This window comes from Anguilla rostrata, chromosome 10 (genome assembly GCF_018555375.3).
Source record: "Anguilla rostrata isolate EN2019 chromosome 10, ASM1855537v3, whole genome shotgun sequence".
In the NCBI taxonomy this organism is placed as follows: domain Eukaryota; kingdom Metazoa; phylum Chordata; class Actinopteri; order Anguilliformes; family Anguillidae; genus Anguilla; species Anguilla rostrata.
Genome location: NC_057942.1, coordinates 16,146,425 through 16,162,256, shown reverse-complemented (window position 1 = coordinate 16,162,256; position 15,832 = coordinate 16,146,425). Strand labels below are relative to the sequence as shown.

Here is a 15,832-nt window from a genome sequence, read left to right as displayed (position 1 = left end):
TGCACCCCCCCTCTCTGGGCCCATTCCAGGATCCATTATGCTCCAATTCCATCACATCATTAAATAGCCATCCTCATTTCTCATTCAGAGCTAGTGTATTTGTGTTTGGCATCCACATTTGCAACACTTCTTTTGTGGACCCCTCCATTTTAAACTTAAGCCATTTAACGGGTCAGAGAATAATTTTCCAGCTTTTCCTATTGGCTGAAATGGGACCATTGTTTTCATTTCATTTTGTTCCTTCAGGAAAATGGAAACTGTTAAGGACTGTGTCTCAAGCTAGCTGCATTCAATCGAAGGGGTTATTAAAACAAGGCATTCATTTAGGGGATCATTCAGTTTAGCAAGAAACTGACTGTGCTGGAGTTCTTTGTTATCATTAAAGACTCGTTTTTATTCAAAAGCTTTGATTCCAACTGCAGCTCCGACATCCTGTGGTTACAAATCATTCCTAATTATTGTTATTTGTACAGAATGCAAGTGCCCCAGTTCTTTATGCATAAAAAAAATCTCCCAAGGAGTCGATGTGAACTTTCTTTTTATTAGACATTACAGCCTTCTGACTCACACTCTCCCTCTCTCCCTCCTTCTCTCCCTCTTTCTCACCTGCCCTGCCCTTCACCTTCTCTTCAACCACTCTTACCTCCTCACTCTGTATCCCCTCTTTCTCATTCTCTCTGTTTCTCACTTTCCATCTCTCTTTCTCTTGTACCCTCTCTCTGTCTTGCTCCTTTCTCCTTCTCTTCTCTCTCTCTCTCTTCCTCTCTAACCTGCTCCATCAGCATGCCCTTTTCCTTGGTGGAGAAAGTTGCCTCTCCGGCACTAGAACAGACTCTGGGGAAGGAGTGAAAAGGGGAAAACGGTGAAGGAATTGCAGAAGGTGACAGCACTGACAACTGCAGTGGTACCTGCTCCTGGGGTGCTGATTCAGAATATTTTTTATTTCCTTTGGGGTGTCCATTTGTTCAATTTCTCCTGATGCTCTAGGTAAACAATTAAAGCATGTATTACCCCACACTCAGCATCTTCCTTGTGCTGACTCTCTCCCTGTGAATTTGGCACCAGGCCCAATAGTTTGCTCCTGCAGCCTTTTAAACCTTTTAGCAATGCAGATTATTGCTATTTTTGAATTTCATGGAGACTTGCAACCAGGGGCTTGTTGGATCATGTCCAAGATGAGAATCTGCTGTTGTAACCTGAAGCAAGATACTTAACATTCATTTCTTCAACCATTAGCTAGCTGTGAAAATATCAAACGTAAGTTGTGAAAGTTTCCCCGAAGAAATCAGTCAGCAGAGCAAACTAACAAAATAATAAAATATATTTACTGACACAGAAACATTGCTGACTGTTAATGAAAGTGTCAAGAAGTTATAATTCTGTCAGGACCACTGTCATCAAAGTAGAACTTTATTGACAATAAGGCAATACAGTTATGTTTGGCGGTATGGCTCTGTTCTGGAGCTCTCCCGCCAACCACGCAGCCCGCGTGGATAAGGCCGGGAGGCCAGCAGCCAAACCCCTAGAGGGTACACACAGAACAGATCCAGCAGCAAAGCAAGTTCTTAACACATAGGAATGGATAAATGCAAATTCTTGACGCATGGGGATGGAGCTGGGGTGGTGGAGGGGATTTACGAAGCAACGTGCAGCGCTTGCATGCAGGAGGAGCAGCCGAATGAGTAGAGGGAGGCTGTTTAAGTAGACCGCCCTGTTAGTGAATGTACTGTGATAGGCGAACATCACTCAGCTGAGCCATCAGCTGATTCAGCCGGAGCGCTTGACTCTCGTGGCCTGCCAGAACTACGCGATGCTCCATTTGTTGTTACGAAGCGTTCTTTTCCCTCACATATTGTGGATCGCACGTAATAGTTCTTGTGTAACTTGACACAACAATCAGTTTCTTTGTGCAGCAAGGGCCACCATGTCTTCTGTCTGGCCAGGCTCAGGGAGTGATTCACGCCTTTAATTACGCCTTTCGTCTGTCCAGTCAGGCCATCTCGACTCCTCTCAACTAAAAGGATAAAAATGGATTTAGAGGCTAAAAGGTCTATCCATGTCTCTTCCACCGATTCAGAGCCTGCACAACCCTGGCGTCCCCGGTGTGACCTCACAGTAAACATTTCACTCGCACACACTCTATACCGCTCAGTTATGTACACTAAGATAATTAGAAGTGCCGCGGTGGAAGGTAATTATATCGGTCAGGGCTCAAGGGTAATGCAAATTTTAATAATTATTTGAATTACAGCGAACGGGTAGCTCTTACCATGGGCATGCATACAGTGATCAAGGATTTGATTAGAGCACTCTCAGATTTAGGTTTTTTTTTTTTTAATAAATGAGGAGCACAGAAAGCACATTTTCCCATGCTATGGTGCCTGGTTCTGGGCACAGATGGGATCCCCGATGTTTGGTGCCCAGTTTTTGGGTAAAGATGGGAGCATGAAGCTGCTTGATCTGAAAGTGTGGGATGGGTTCAGAAAGGGGACCAGCTGTTTGAGGTAGGCTGAGCGAGTGTACCATTTTAAATCTGAAAAGCCAAGAGTAAAATCTTAAAATCAATTATTAATTTGACAGGCAGCCAGTGCAAAGATGCCAGGCAAGAAGTGTTGTGGGAAGTTTTTTTTGTTCGTTTGTTTTTGTCTTATAACAATTTCTTGCCCAAGCTACAGCTTACTTAGTGATTTTGTGGAAAGACTACTATGAAATCTATGAAATCTATTGCAATAATCTATCGTATTAGAGAAAGTTTCGAAGAGACAGGCAGGGTTTGTGGAAGTCTTGGACAAGAAATATGATTCAGGCAATGTGCATTTCTGAAATAAAAATTTGGTTGAATAAGCAAATCAAATCAATTAGCATAAAATAAATTTAAAAATAGATTAAAGCCGCAAGCGGCGTTGGGAGGGGTTTAAGCATTGGCACAATTGTGCCCCCTATGGAGCGATTTTTAAATGGTTTTGTCCTCATGATCATATACCTTCACCCAACGTATCTACTGCATCGCCATGGATGTCTCCTAGCCGCTAGACGTAAAGGCCTTTACTATGTCGTAACACTAAAGGCTGTTTTATACTTCTGCATAGTACATGTAAAAATGGGTCTGTGTAGGGGTTGTGTGCAATGTGCAGCATGTGCAGTTGCAGACCATGGCCGCGTTGAAGACGCATACTTCCTCAAGAAATTAAAAGCGCGTAGTTAGTAACCACTGCCCGCATATGCCGTAAAGAAGATGATGAATGAAAATCTTCTTCAAATTTGTCCATAATGCTGTTATTAGCAGATAATTTGGGTTAGCTCGATAGCTTTACCCGTTTCGCTGGTGTGTTTCAGTCGGGACTTAGATTGCTGCACACACGGAACCGTGGGGGGGGGGGTAAGGTAATCCAGGACAGCAGTTTGGATTACCTTACGATTGCACGATTGTAATAACAATAATATACAGTAATATAATACTATGTTTGACATTTATTCACATTTAAATCTTCTGTGTTTTATATATATATATATACTCACAAACACACACACACACACACACACATACACACACAATGGCAGTTGGTGATCTGAAAATTGGTAGAGCCTTTCCTAAAACTTTCGAAATCATTGGTCTCAAATTGTTTTCGTTAATTTTCCTTGATTAACAAGTGTGCCAGTGATCTGACTCATCAATTGGCAAGTAAAACAAAGCTTCCTGATTCCATTGTGTTAAGAGATGAAATGATAAATTCAATTAAGAAATAACAAAATGTGTGCTTCATGGTTGTTTTAAAATCTACCATGAACATTCTCGGAGTGTGTGCGGAGAAGGAAGAGGGCTACGTGTATCCACAAATAATGTTGATAAAAAGTGCAATGCAAATAAAAAGATTTTATGACTTGCTAAATGGCCCAATTGAGGACAGCTGGCTATATCTGATGGAATTGAACATTTTTGGAATTAATCGCTGTATTGTTAATCAAGGAAAATGACTGAAGGGTGAGACCAGTAATCAGTTTACATTACAAGTTCCCGGCCCCACCAATTTTCAGCTCACCAACCGCTGCTGTACATATATGTGTGCAGCAACATGTTTTAAATATATAAAGGAGTGCATCATGTCCATAATTAAGACACACATGTCCAACCAATCAATCTCTCTGAGAGCTAAAACATTCACCATATGTCCATTTCTGGCAATGCTGCTTGACCTGAATTGTCCCAGAAAAAAAGCCCAGCTATATGAAACGGTCTCAGGCTGTACTCTGCCTCGGGCAGTGTGCCCGGCAAATGAGGGCAGGGCTGCGGTGGCCCTGCCAGCCTGTCAGAATGCCAAGCCTACGCTCCTCTGTGCTGGCCATCAGTCTGTCAGTCTGCGCGTCTGATTCCTCCTGACAGTCGTCATCCAGCTGTCAGTCCTGTCATCGCCGTAGCGACATCCCATGCAAAATTGCAGACTGAGCCGGAGGAGCCACGGGGCGACGTCCCTGTCAGCATCAGTCATCCTTCTCTCACCGGCGCATCAGAATCTCCAACGCAGCTCTGGTTCAAAGTTTATTCTAAACACTTCATCGAGAAAAACACATAGTCATGCATTATTCATAACACTGTTGATGATACTATTGATATGATTCATATACTGTACTACAATAACATTTATCTTGTTTCAAACATTTGTGTGAATTAAAACAGTTGTTCTTAACTTTGCTTTATAAACAACTGCGATTTCTCTTCACAAGCAATTTTGTGATTTAATCTTTTCATTGACTGCTGAACCTGCCATGCCATGTTTGTAATGGAAAAAAACCAGACACTTGCTTTTCATCGTGAGTCAACTGTTGACTGAATCCAGGCCTTTGACTCTTTGCGCATTCCGCCTACGTACATAATCTTTTTGTGCTTGTCCACATGAAGAAGAATATTGATTTCTCTGCCTTCATACATATTTGTAATCACGGTGCAGTGATATTGGGGAGTCATTTTGTGGTCCAGAGGCAGAGTCGTGCACTTCTGTATGAGAGGGCTAGATTTAGCTGCTAATGATCTCAACTGCACATTAGTGCAAACGTGTGTGATTGCGACAGTCTGCTCAGCACATTGATACCCAGCGTGTCTTCCCACTCCTTGATTACGTGCGATTTTGAGGGCAAATGACTCCTTGTTTGCGGTTTGCAGGTGGTTACTTCACTTTGTTTGTGACTGATTACTTAATTAGCATCCAATCTTCAAAGGGAAGGTGCAAAAGCCTCAAGGGAAGATTAGTCTCAGTGAGGATCTGGGTCCAAATCAAGACTGCGATGAGTGTCATAAAAGCCCTGCAATTCAAATGATGAAAGCCACAATTTAATGCAAGCAGCAACAGCAACAAAAAATACTTCAGTTGAAAGCCGTGTTCTTTCAATGGCAGAAAGTTGTTTATTTCAATATTATTTTAAAGTTTAGCAGCCTTATGGCAACATGGCGATCTAAAGTTCTTTTAGATTAAACCTGACACACTTAGGCTGTTAAAAGTTCTGTAGCGCTTATTGCAAAGAGTAGACTATTAACCATGGACCCAAACTGCCTCCCTTGTTTTCAGCAATGCAACAGTTGATTGGCTACACTATCTTGTGCGTTCCCCGCACATTTTGATTACCCAGTTTTACCACTGAAAAAGAGAATTCCTACTGGGTAAAAAAAAAAAAAATTGCTCAGCAGAAACAACACAGAAATCATTCCTGAAGATATAAGGTATCTCTATTATAGTTCCTGAAAGAACTTGCTGCTCTCTTCTGTCTCGATATCTATTTTCTAAGACTATTTTTTGCTGGCAGATTTGTAAAGCTAAAAAATCCTCTGAACTCTAGCATCCTTATCTCGGTCATCATTCTCAGAGATAACTGGAAGTCAAAACCTTGAAGGTCAGTATGTGGTGTCACAAGGACTAACTTGGCCTTGACTGCTTTTTCAGTCTTCCTTGGAAGGGAACAAGTTAGCATTATTCTTAATTACACATCTGATTATTTTAAAATATTGTGTTCATTTTTATACAGTCTATAGTTCACACTCAAAGGCCATATATTCATGATACCCAACAAATAAACCTTGCCTGTTAATTTCACAGTGTGTCTTTATGAAAGGGAATGATTTCATATTGGTAGAAGAGATGTAACAGGGCTTAACTGTGAGAATACTGCTAGCTTGTGTTCCTTGTTACCTATGTTGGAGTTACTCAGTGATAATCTCTTATTACCAAATTAGTTAGAATGAAACTGCACATGTATAGCTGCAACTTAATTTAAAGTGTTACTCATTTTTACACTCTGAAACTTTAAGAAGTGACTTGATAGTTTAAACCAGCCCACAGAAATTTGGTTACTTCACTTCCTCCTTGCTTTTAGGACAGGGCTGCCCAACTATATTTTTGGAGATCTGTAGGTTTCCACTCCAACCCTAACAAAGCACACTTCATTCAACAGCCAGCTAGAGAGCTGTTTGAGGTGCTAATTAGTAGAATCAGGTGTGCTAAATTAGGGTTGAAATTAAAACCTACTGTCCAGGATCAGAGCTTGGCAGCCCTGCTGTAGGAGCTATCATGCCAGGATCGACGGGCCGCTTGCCTTGTAACTGCATAAGGGAAGGCAGACCTCAGCTCCACCAGTTCTTTCCTGTTTGCATACTGTGAATCTGATGAGTCCACCAACTGCTGGTTCTCCACCATTCTGGTTCTAAGAAAGACTTTGAAATGGCAAGAGTGACTGGATCTGGCCAGTTGTGCTCCTGTGAGGTTAGCATACAGCTCTTATGTAGCTAATGATTGCTGGCACTTGGTTTTGAGGATGAAATGAGCAAATGGCTAAAAAGGTGAATTTTATCATGTTGTTTAAATATGTTAAATGTTGAATGAGGTCTTATAGAGACATCCATCCTATTTCAGATTGCTTTAACTAGCAATTAAACCTTGTAGAAGACTTGTATCACATCAGAAAAACTAACATGGTTAATGCAACTTGGCTCCTTGCTAAGAAGTTGAGGCTGCTTGCAGACTCATTAGATATATTAATATAACAACAGATCTTTGCTAATCTGGCTAACACAAAGACATAGCTATTGACAATTTTGAGAGTGATAACACATTTATACTTGTTATACCTACTTTTACAGTCATTTACTTTTTTTTTTTTTTTTTTTTACTTAGTCCATATGAGTGGTGGATCTATAAGGTTGGTCTTCCCTTGTTTTTTCACATGGTACTTTAGTCCAGCTAGAGGTCACAATAGTCTCTTTGTCTAGTTGCATAGACAAAGAGACTATTGTGGCAATTATTTTACCAACTTAAATTATTGAAGTAATTGCCACTAATTGAGCACAGACAATGATTGACAGCAATGTTTACAAGCGACACAAGTGTTAAATTCAGTTGGATTACTTACTACCATGCTGCTGTATTTTAAAATGTTGTACAGGGGCATGATAGGGTTTGGTATAAGCAGTGCGAAATACCCACATTAAAAATGAGAGCAGTTGTATAACATTTAATTTGCACATTATATATATATATATATAAGAAGTTGTATAAAGAGAATTTGATTCAACTAACTAACTAATCATGATCTTCAATCACAAAGACCTTAAGTAGAATCAGGTGTCTTAGTGTGGGGCTAAATCAAAGTCCTGCAATCATGCTGATCCTTTTCAGATGAGATTGGACACCCCTGCTTTACATGGATGGGTCCTGGAGAGCAGCAGAGTCTGCTGATTTTAGTTTTTTCTTCAAGATCAGTGACTAATTCAGACCCAAGCAACCAGATGACCTAAGTTCACTGTGTAATCAACTGCTTCAATTGATCAATTGCTGTGCTACTTAAGTTCCAAGTAACAACGCAAGCCAGCAGACTCTGTCTCTCCAGGACCAGGAGTGAAGCCCACTGACTCAATGATATGCTTTACATAGCATTTAAACTTCCATGTTCACTTTCCTTCCTGACTCTCCCCATAGTAGGTCAACTAATTGTTTATGAATGTCTCAATTATAAAAAACTTTGGAAAACCATTGAAATTCAAGTTTAAATCCCTATAGGAGGAGACGCACTGGTGACCCTAGCTATAAGACTCCAAAAGCCCTTAAAATGTTACAGGAAATCAAAAATCCCCTGATTGGCTTTTTCACAACTTTTTTTTCTTTTACAGTGAAAAGAACAGATGGGGAGCCTGATGCAACTTATAACTTGCATCGCAAGCACCTTTCGAACAGAGAATCAGCAGCCTTGTTTCTCAAAATAGTTTAAGTCCACATGTTTCCTTGCCTGGTTTTCATACTGTAGTCACATTTGTATTACATTGCATTATTATTTTGCTTTGCAGACAGTCTTGTTGAGGGCGTCACCCTCCACATTTTATAATCCAATTAGACAGGCTTGATTTTAATTGGTGCAATTGAGCTTAAGAGCTTTTTCTAACAGCACAATCGCAGCCCTCTCCAAACAGCTGTCCAATCAGTTTCTGACTGTCTCTTCATTTAAAGTGTCTGTCTCTACTTGCACAACTACAAGAGTGATACTTACATCTACCTATTTTTAAAGAACCCTTCAAGTTATGACTAATTCAGAAAAACCTCTTAAAATATGATTATCATCCCTCTCCTCTCTCTTGCTTTTTCTTTCTCTCAGTACATATGCATCATTCTATATTTTGTCTTTTTTATCTTTGAAGTGACAAAACGGGGGTTCTTGTTTTATACATTGTTCAATTGCTTTTTTCTTAATCTGTCTGTACCCTGAACATGTGTGACCCTCACTTTCTCACTGCAGCTGCACACACATTTCTCTCATTCAGCATCATTCAGTTTTTTTTTTTTTCTCTTCCTCTTGGCATTTGCCTATTTACCTTTTTACAGTTACTAATCTAGTTGAGTTCAAAGCATGTGTGTGTTTTGCATCCATTTACTTCTGTTCTAGGTTTTTTGTTTTTTCTCAGGTTTTGTCTTGTGTGTCCCCTGCATGGATCAGACTCATTGCCCTAGGAATGGGTATTGATATTAGATGGAGAATGATTGTATTTTATTGTTAAAGCTCATCACTCACACAGCTCTCTGGAACTGCATTCACTGATTACACTCTCTCTTGCATACACACACTCTCGCTCTCTTTCTCTCACACATACACACGCACACACACCCATAACACAACAACATATATGCACAAATATTCAGTTATTGCACACCAGCACACATACTCAAAAAGGCAGACACACACCAGGAACTCATGCAGGCACATGGCAGACTATTTTACATACACGCACACACACACACTCTGGTGACCCATTTTCTGGCTCCCTGCTTCATCGCATCCAACCCCAACACACCCATTTTCACTCTTTCTTTCTGTCTTCTACTCTCCATCCATCCATTCTACCCAGCCCATCCTATGCACCTCTCCCCTTCCCCCCAAACTCCCCTGTCTCCCCCAACTCCACCTGCCCCCCAGCATGCTGAGGTGAAACACATGGCCCATTTCTCTCCCTTCTGGCCTGTTCCTGTCTTACATTTATCATCACTATTTCATTCTCCTCCTTTCCCTACCTGCATCCCTCTCCTCCTCTCTTCAGTTTTATTGTTTTTCTGTTCCATCTCACAAGCAGTCTCTTCCTCCTGTCTGTTTTTACCCCATCCTTACCTCAATAGGCTTTAAAGTTTGCATAATTCAATTAATGACGACATAATTTAAAGGACAGCAAGCCTTCAACTGAATTGCCAAATTAGAATTTTATATGCCTATGTATTTAATTAATGATATGGTCTTGATAACAACATGGGAGAAAGTTGACCCTCTAGTTTTTCCCTATAATTATTATTTTAAAAAATATTTATGAATGTTTATTTTGATCCATTTTTCTTACACTTAAAAAAAAATTTGCTAAATTTTTAATGCAGAATCTCTCTCTTGACCCAGCTTCATCAGTGCAATGTCCTCTGCCAATTAGATTGTATAGGAGCACATGTCCTCCTTTGATAGCTGCCAACCTCTGGTTCTGTAATCCACCAGCTGAACTCTGTAATGTGAAAATTATGAAAAAGAGGCAAATTGATAATATAAGCGTCAAAGTGACCCCAGGCATTTGCACAAATCTGAAAGGGCTAGAGTAAGCTGGTCCAGAGTGCAACTGCGGTGGTGCCATAGTAACCAAGACATTTATGAGATTAGAGCTCATGGTACTTTGAACGTTAAGTGCATTCGGTTGATATATAGCCCTTCAGTGTGGGCAATAAGAGCTGGATGAAGAATTCCCCATTTGCAGTTCTCTCATGTAACCACTGTGTTGCAGTGTTTCACAGAGAACTACATATTATTTGTCTGCCGAATCTTCTCTTTGTCTACACTTGGTCTTTTCTCTGTGCGTCCATTTCCTCCCATTTTTAAGTTCCACTCATTCCTGAGCTCTCTCTGTCCCTGTTCACATTCTGTAAACTTTTCTCTAAACAGAAATCGATACTCTTATACTTATGGTCGTTTCTGTCACATCAAGCCTCTCTTTGTCCTTCAACTGCAATTTTCAGTTTTTTAAAAAGGCTTAATTTTCTTAACTTTTCTCCCCCTCATTGTCCCTCTCCTTGACCCTGAGAATGACTTTTTGCCCCGCACACTTATCTTCCATGTGCTTTTCTCAGTCTGTGAATTGATATTGATTTGAAGACATGTTGTTGTCAGAGACTGACTGACCTTGGTCTTCTTACCCTTCCCGGTCTCAATAACCTGGATTGAATATGAAGTGACAAAGGGGTGTATGAGTGAGGGATTTGACGGGGGGCGATTTCCTTCCATGGGCTGTTTTCATTGCTATTTATCCATGATAAATAGTAATGAAAACAATTTATCCTTGTTGCTGCCACATTCTATTTGTTATGTAGACAGAGGGGAAGCGGAGAGAGTAGCAGACGGAGACGGGATCATGAGGGGATTTGTATGGTGAGTCGGCCGCTCTCAAGACTGCACGACACATCTTCCCAGCCAAAACTTTTCTGAATCCGTCCCAATTAGTTTTCAAGAGCCTCTTACCCTTTTCTCTACTCGCCCTGTTCTCCCTCACTATCTCTCTGTCCCTCTCATTATCGGCGGCCTTCTCCCAAACAGTAAAAACTCAAATTGAAAAGGACACATTCAAACTTAAAGACAGTATAAGGTTGCATGAAAACAACAGCAAGAAAACACAACATGATTTAATGTGATGTACAATGATCATTTTTCTCTGCTACCAACATAAAGCAGCTCCAGTTCTCCAGAAGGAATAAAAAAAAAAAAGGTTTCTCCATATTTGTCAAAATTGAGAAAATAGAGGAAGCATTTAGGGAAGAGGGGGTAGGTGTTGGGGAAGAGGGGGTAGGTGTTAGGGACGAGGGGGGTAGGTGTGATTTGGCTGCCTGTTTCGCATTCAGATACGGTGCAGTTATTTTTCAGCCTCTTGAAGCTGGTGGTGTGAGCACAGATTCTTCTTCCAGGAAAGTCAGACCTGGCTGCGTCCATATGGCCAGGCCGTGCTCACTGAGCCTTTATTTTGCCTGAGTCCTTTACAGTTTTTCATCGGTTTCCACGGTCTGGTAATCTCCCTGATCTTTTATGGGCATTTTTACGACCTTGTTACTGCGCTGTAATTTAGCGTATTCCAATGGACGGTGGCTGAACAGAGCAGCTCTTACTTTGCATGGTGAGTATCGGGACCAGCTGATGGAAGCCATTATTTCCTGGTCTCTGTTTTTGCTATTTTCAGGGCCTTGTGATATATGAGTGGGGATAATTGTCTTTTTAGACGTCTTCATGCTGTTATTACCTTTTTAACTCCTGATATTGACTAAATTCTGCCGTGTGTGCATTTTTTGGAGCGTTCCATTGCATTCTTATGCGATTTGAATGTTTTGCAATACGTTTTAATAAAATGTTCAGTATCTATTCTATTCTATGTCTCTTGAGATTTGGATCTTTTCTGAACACCATTTCATTATTTTTTGGAACAACCACCAGGACTCAGATCTGGCAATACTAATCCAGAGCCCGAAACCTGAGTTTGAAGGTAATTATAACAGTGTGATCAATTTCTTGAGATCGATGCTATAGGACACAATGCAGGAATTGAGCGTACGCTCTCTTCCTCTCTTTCTCGCGCTTTCCTTTAGTTTAACAAACTGCCCTGTCACTCAGACCATGGCAATCGGCAGGGGTCCCAGCAGGATGGATCCATCTTCAAACGGTGTAACAGTAAATCCCCTGTCAGCTCAGCACTTCAATTACAGAAAACAACAGTAATATACTGTTCCCTTCACACCTACAGCACAGAGTACTGAGGAATATACGTGACAGATGACCCAGCCCAAGTGTGGCTATTGACCCTCACCCCAAGTCCAGCTATGCACCAGGAAGCACTCATTGATCTCCTCAAAAGACATCCATCTACACACTTTTGGAACATATTGAATCCTGATATGTTCATTCACTGTGTTTTTTTTGCTTCAGCTCTGTAAAAGGGACATTTTTGATTTTGTGGGCTTCAGTGCACCTAATTAAATTGCATGTTCTGGCTCACTGGAAAAATGCTGATTTGGAGAGTTGCAAATAAGAGACTGACACGCACTTTTTTTCTAGCTGCACGCCATGCTCAATCCTGTGAAATAAAAAAGTTTAGACACTTAATTTCATCAGTTAAAATAACAAATTAAATTCAATTTGCTCGCTTTACCTCATTAAGTAATTAAGTGAATACCATATTCTGATGAATGATTACATCTTTTATAAGCCTTTGGAATAATTGATGGTAGAACACACTGACATCTGAGATTTTTTCTCATCGCCTGGCGATGAGTCACATTAAACCCCTCCCACAAAAAATAACAAGAAAACAAAAGCCTGTATACAATGTGCACATGACAGACGATAGACTGACATTTTGACAACAGGAGAAGCATGCTATAAGATCATAGATTCCATGACCTGACTGACAGTGATGCATCGTGCCACATTTTAAAACAACGTGCACTTAAAGACAAACGCTCACAGTCCAGCAGACTTTCACTTTCTTTGTTTTGCTGTTGAATTTGAGCAGGTTTGAAAACCTAGGTAATCCAGTGTAATCCTGTTTTTGTTGCTGCTATCCTTTTGATTAACTATTAATAATTGTTTCCTCAAACGTATTTGGACACAATTCAATTTTGCCTTGTTGGCATTTATGTCTTTTTCCCTCAAATGGTTTAGTTTCAATAACCAAATGTTCAGTTTTTCAGGAGTTTTCACCTGTCAGTCTCATTATAATTTAACCAATTACAAATTGTTGCCACTTCCTAAAGGAAACATTCGTTAAATAACGCATTACAGAAAATAAAAGCAGTTGATTTGAATAATGAAAAGATGTGTGATCTGAATATTAGACATTTACTCTTCCTGGCATGCATAACCGTTTTATGATTCTGGCCTTAGGAAGGTAAATGAGATTTATTTCATAAATCAGGGGATATGAAAAAGTGTATTATTAATTTTCAGCTTGTTAAAATTTTAAAATTTATAATGACATTCAATTTTTTAAAACCCCTATATCAAAGGCCCCATCAATCTGTTTGTGTGGTAACGGTTCTATGTATTTTGCAACTTAATTGTTGCACATAAATAATTTTGCCTTTCTGCATCGCCAAGTGGCCTGTTCAACTTGAGAACTCCAATTTAACCCGTCTCCCTGCGATGTCGAAGTATAGGGAGAGAGTGCTGTTACGGGTTCTGCACACCCACTTGGTTTTGACATTTTACGGGGAGAGGCTTTGATCTATGGCTGGTTTCAAAGCCCCCGCAATGCTTCAGTCTGTGTCCTCTACCTGCTCTGAGAGTGAGGGAGTGAGGGGTTTTGGGTAGGGGCGGCAGTGACCACAGCAGGATGGGGGGGGGGGACAGCTGATTGAAGTTGAAATGGAGGCACTTCTATTCGGCACACAACATTAGACGTGTGGGCACTGGCAGTGTGCCTGAGTGGTCATTAGCGGCGGTCAGTGATGTGGAGAGAAAAGAAGGCTCATAAAAATCAGGGCTGCCAGATCTTTTATCCCCCCCCCACCCCACACACACGCACCCCTCCCCCAACGACCTGCTTTTTACATCCTCGTTAAATCACCTTCATTAAATCACACCACGGCGAGGAAACTAGCTCAGGGTCATTCTCATGAACATTACCTTATATGATACCTGAAGGTCTAGTAGAGCATAACGTCAAGGTTAATTGTTTTTTATTTTTATTTTTCTTATTTTTACCCCATATCAACATGCACATCTGCACATTTTTCACACATCAATACTGTTTAGGTACACCATTATTATTTTTCAATTATGTTTGATTAACCTTTTTGAGTATTCCATGATATTTGCTTCTTGTTATATTCTGTAATGTCTGCCTGTGATTTGTGAGAGAGCAAGAATATGAAATAATATGAAAAAAGAGATCCCTCCAAAATACCCAGTTTCTGTATATTTGTTTCTACTGGTAGCTAATGCATGTTCTTTTAAATCTAGAGTTAAATGAAACATTATTGGGCCAGTGAAACATTTTCTTGTTGTTTTGGCTCTGTACTCCATTACTTTGGATTCGACATAAAACAATGAATAAGAGGTTAATGTGCACTGTTGGCTTTATTTGAGGGTATATGTATCCGTATTGGGTGATACTTATAGGAATTTCAGCCCTTTTTATATATAGCCCCCCATTTCAGGTGAACGAAGCAATTTCTTTGCCTGGGGTGCGTCTTTGCATCATTACTTTAGAACTTTTGTTAGCTTTCTTGTGCATAGAGTTGATTCTTGGTGTGCAATTTACATTTGCATTTGTGAATAAGTATCAATGCCAGTAAAGCAGGCTATCATGAGGCTGAACAATCAGAATAAATTTGAGACACTGGGTCTGTCAAAATCAACTGTTTGATACATTGTTAGGAAGCAATGATGCACGTGTGAGCAATAGCAAAAAACCTGGTAGACTACAGAATACCACTGTAGTGGATGACCAAAGAATACCTTTGTGAAGAAGAACCCCCTTTCAACTGTCAAGCAGATCAAGAATGCTCTCCAGAATGTAGCCATAAACGTGTCAAAGACTATCATAAAGAGAAGACTACACCAGCATAACTTCAGAGGGTTCATGGAAACATGCTAACCACATCTGCAGAACAGCCAGGTTAGAGTTTGCTAAAAAAAATACATTAAAAAAACAGTACAGTTCTGGAACAATGGACAAATGACATGAGTTAATCTGTACCAAAGTGATTTAAAGAGAAAAGAAGAGAACTCAATGTGATCCAAAGCACACCCATCTGTGAAACATGGTGTAGATAGTGTTATGGCTTGGGCATGCATGGCTGCAACTGGAACTGGCTCACTTGTCTTTATTGATGATGTGACTGCTGCACAGGAACATCTAATCTGCTCAGATCCAGCCCAATGCTTGAAATCTTCGTGGAGATTACTGCTAAAGCTGCTGAAGCAACCAAGCAGTTTTTCAGGGCCAAAAAGTGGAATGTTTTTCACCGACCAAGTCAATCACTCGTCCTGAATCTAACTGAACACACAATTCACTTGCTGACGACAAGGCTGAAGGAAAAATGCCTCGGCAACAAACAACAACTGAAGCTAGCTGCAGTACACACCTGGCAGAGCATCACCAGGGAAGATGCCCAGAGTCTAGAGATGTCTATGGTTTGCAGACTTCAGGCAGTCATCAAATGCAGAGTATTTGCAACCAAGTACTTAATTTGATTATATCATTTTAAGTCACAACTATACAAATTGTGGCATTCTACCCTCATTTAGTCTGTAATCATTATCATCTGGAATGAGGATGTTATTTGGGGCT

At 40.4% G+C, this 15,832-nt stretch overlaps 2 long non-coding RNA genes across 6 annotated transcripts; both read left to right on the top strand.

Moving 5' to 3' along the window:
* Window positions 1–5,191: 5,191 nt before the first annotated feature.
* LOC135265128 (uncharacterized) lies at window positions 5,192–14,595 on the top strand. Of its 5 annotated transcripts, none has more exons than XR_010332863.1 (5): window positions 5,192–5,713; window positions 5,797–5,883; window positions 10,869–10,926; window positions 11,977–12,025; window positions 12,129–14,595. It is a non-coding gene; the product is annotated as an uncharacterized LOC135265128 (long non-coding RNA). The 5 variants fall into 5 exon arrangements; XR_010332865.1 differs by having other exon boundaries at window positions 5,193–5,713; window positions 5,830–5,883; XR_010332864.1 differs by lacking the exons at window positions 5,192–5,713; window positions 5,797–5,883 and adding exons at window positions 6,295–6,826; window positions 11,416–11,662.
* On the top strand, window positions 7,579–9,236 carry LOC135265129 (uncharacterized). Its single transcript, XR_010332866.1, has 2 exons — window positions 7,579–7,960; window positions 8,153–9,236. It is a non-coding gene; the product is annotated as an uncharacterized LOC135265129 (long non-coding RNA).
* Window positions 14,596–15,832: the final 1,237 nt, after the last annotated feature.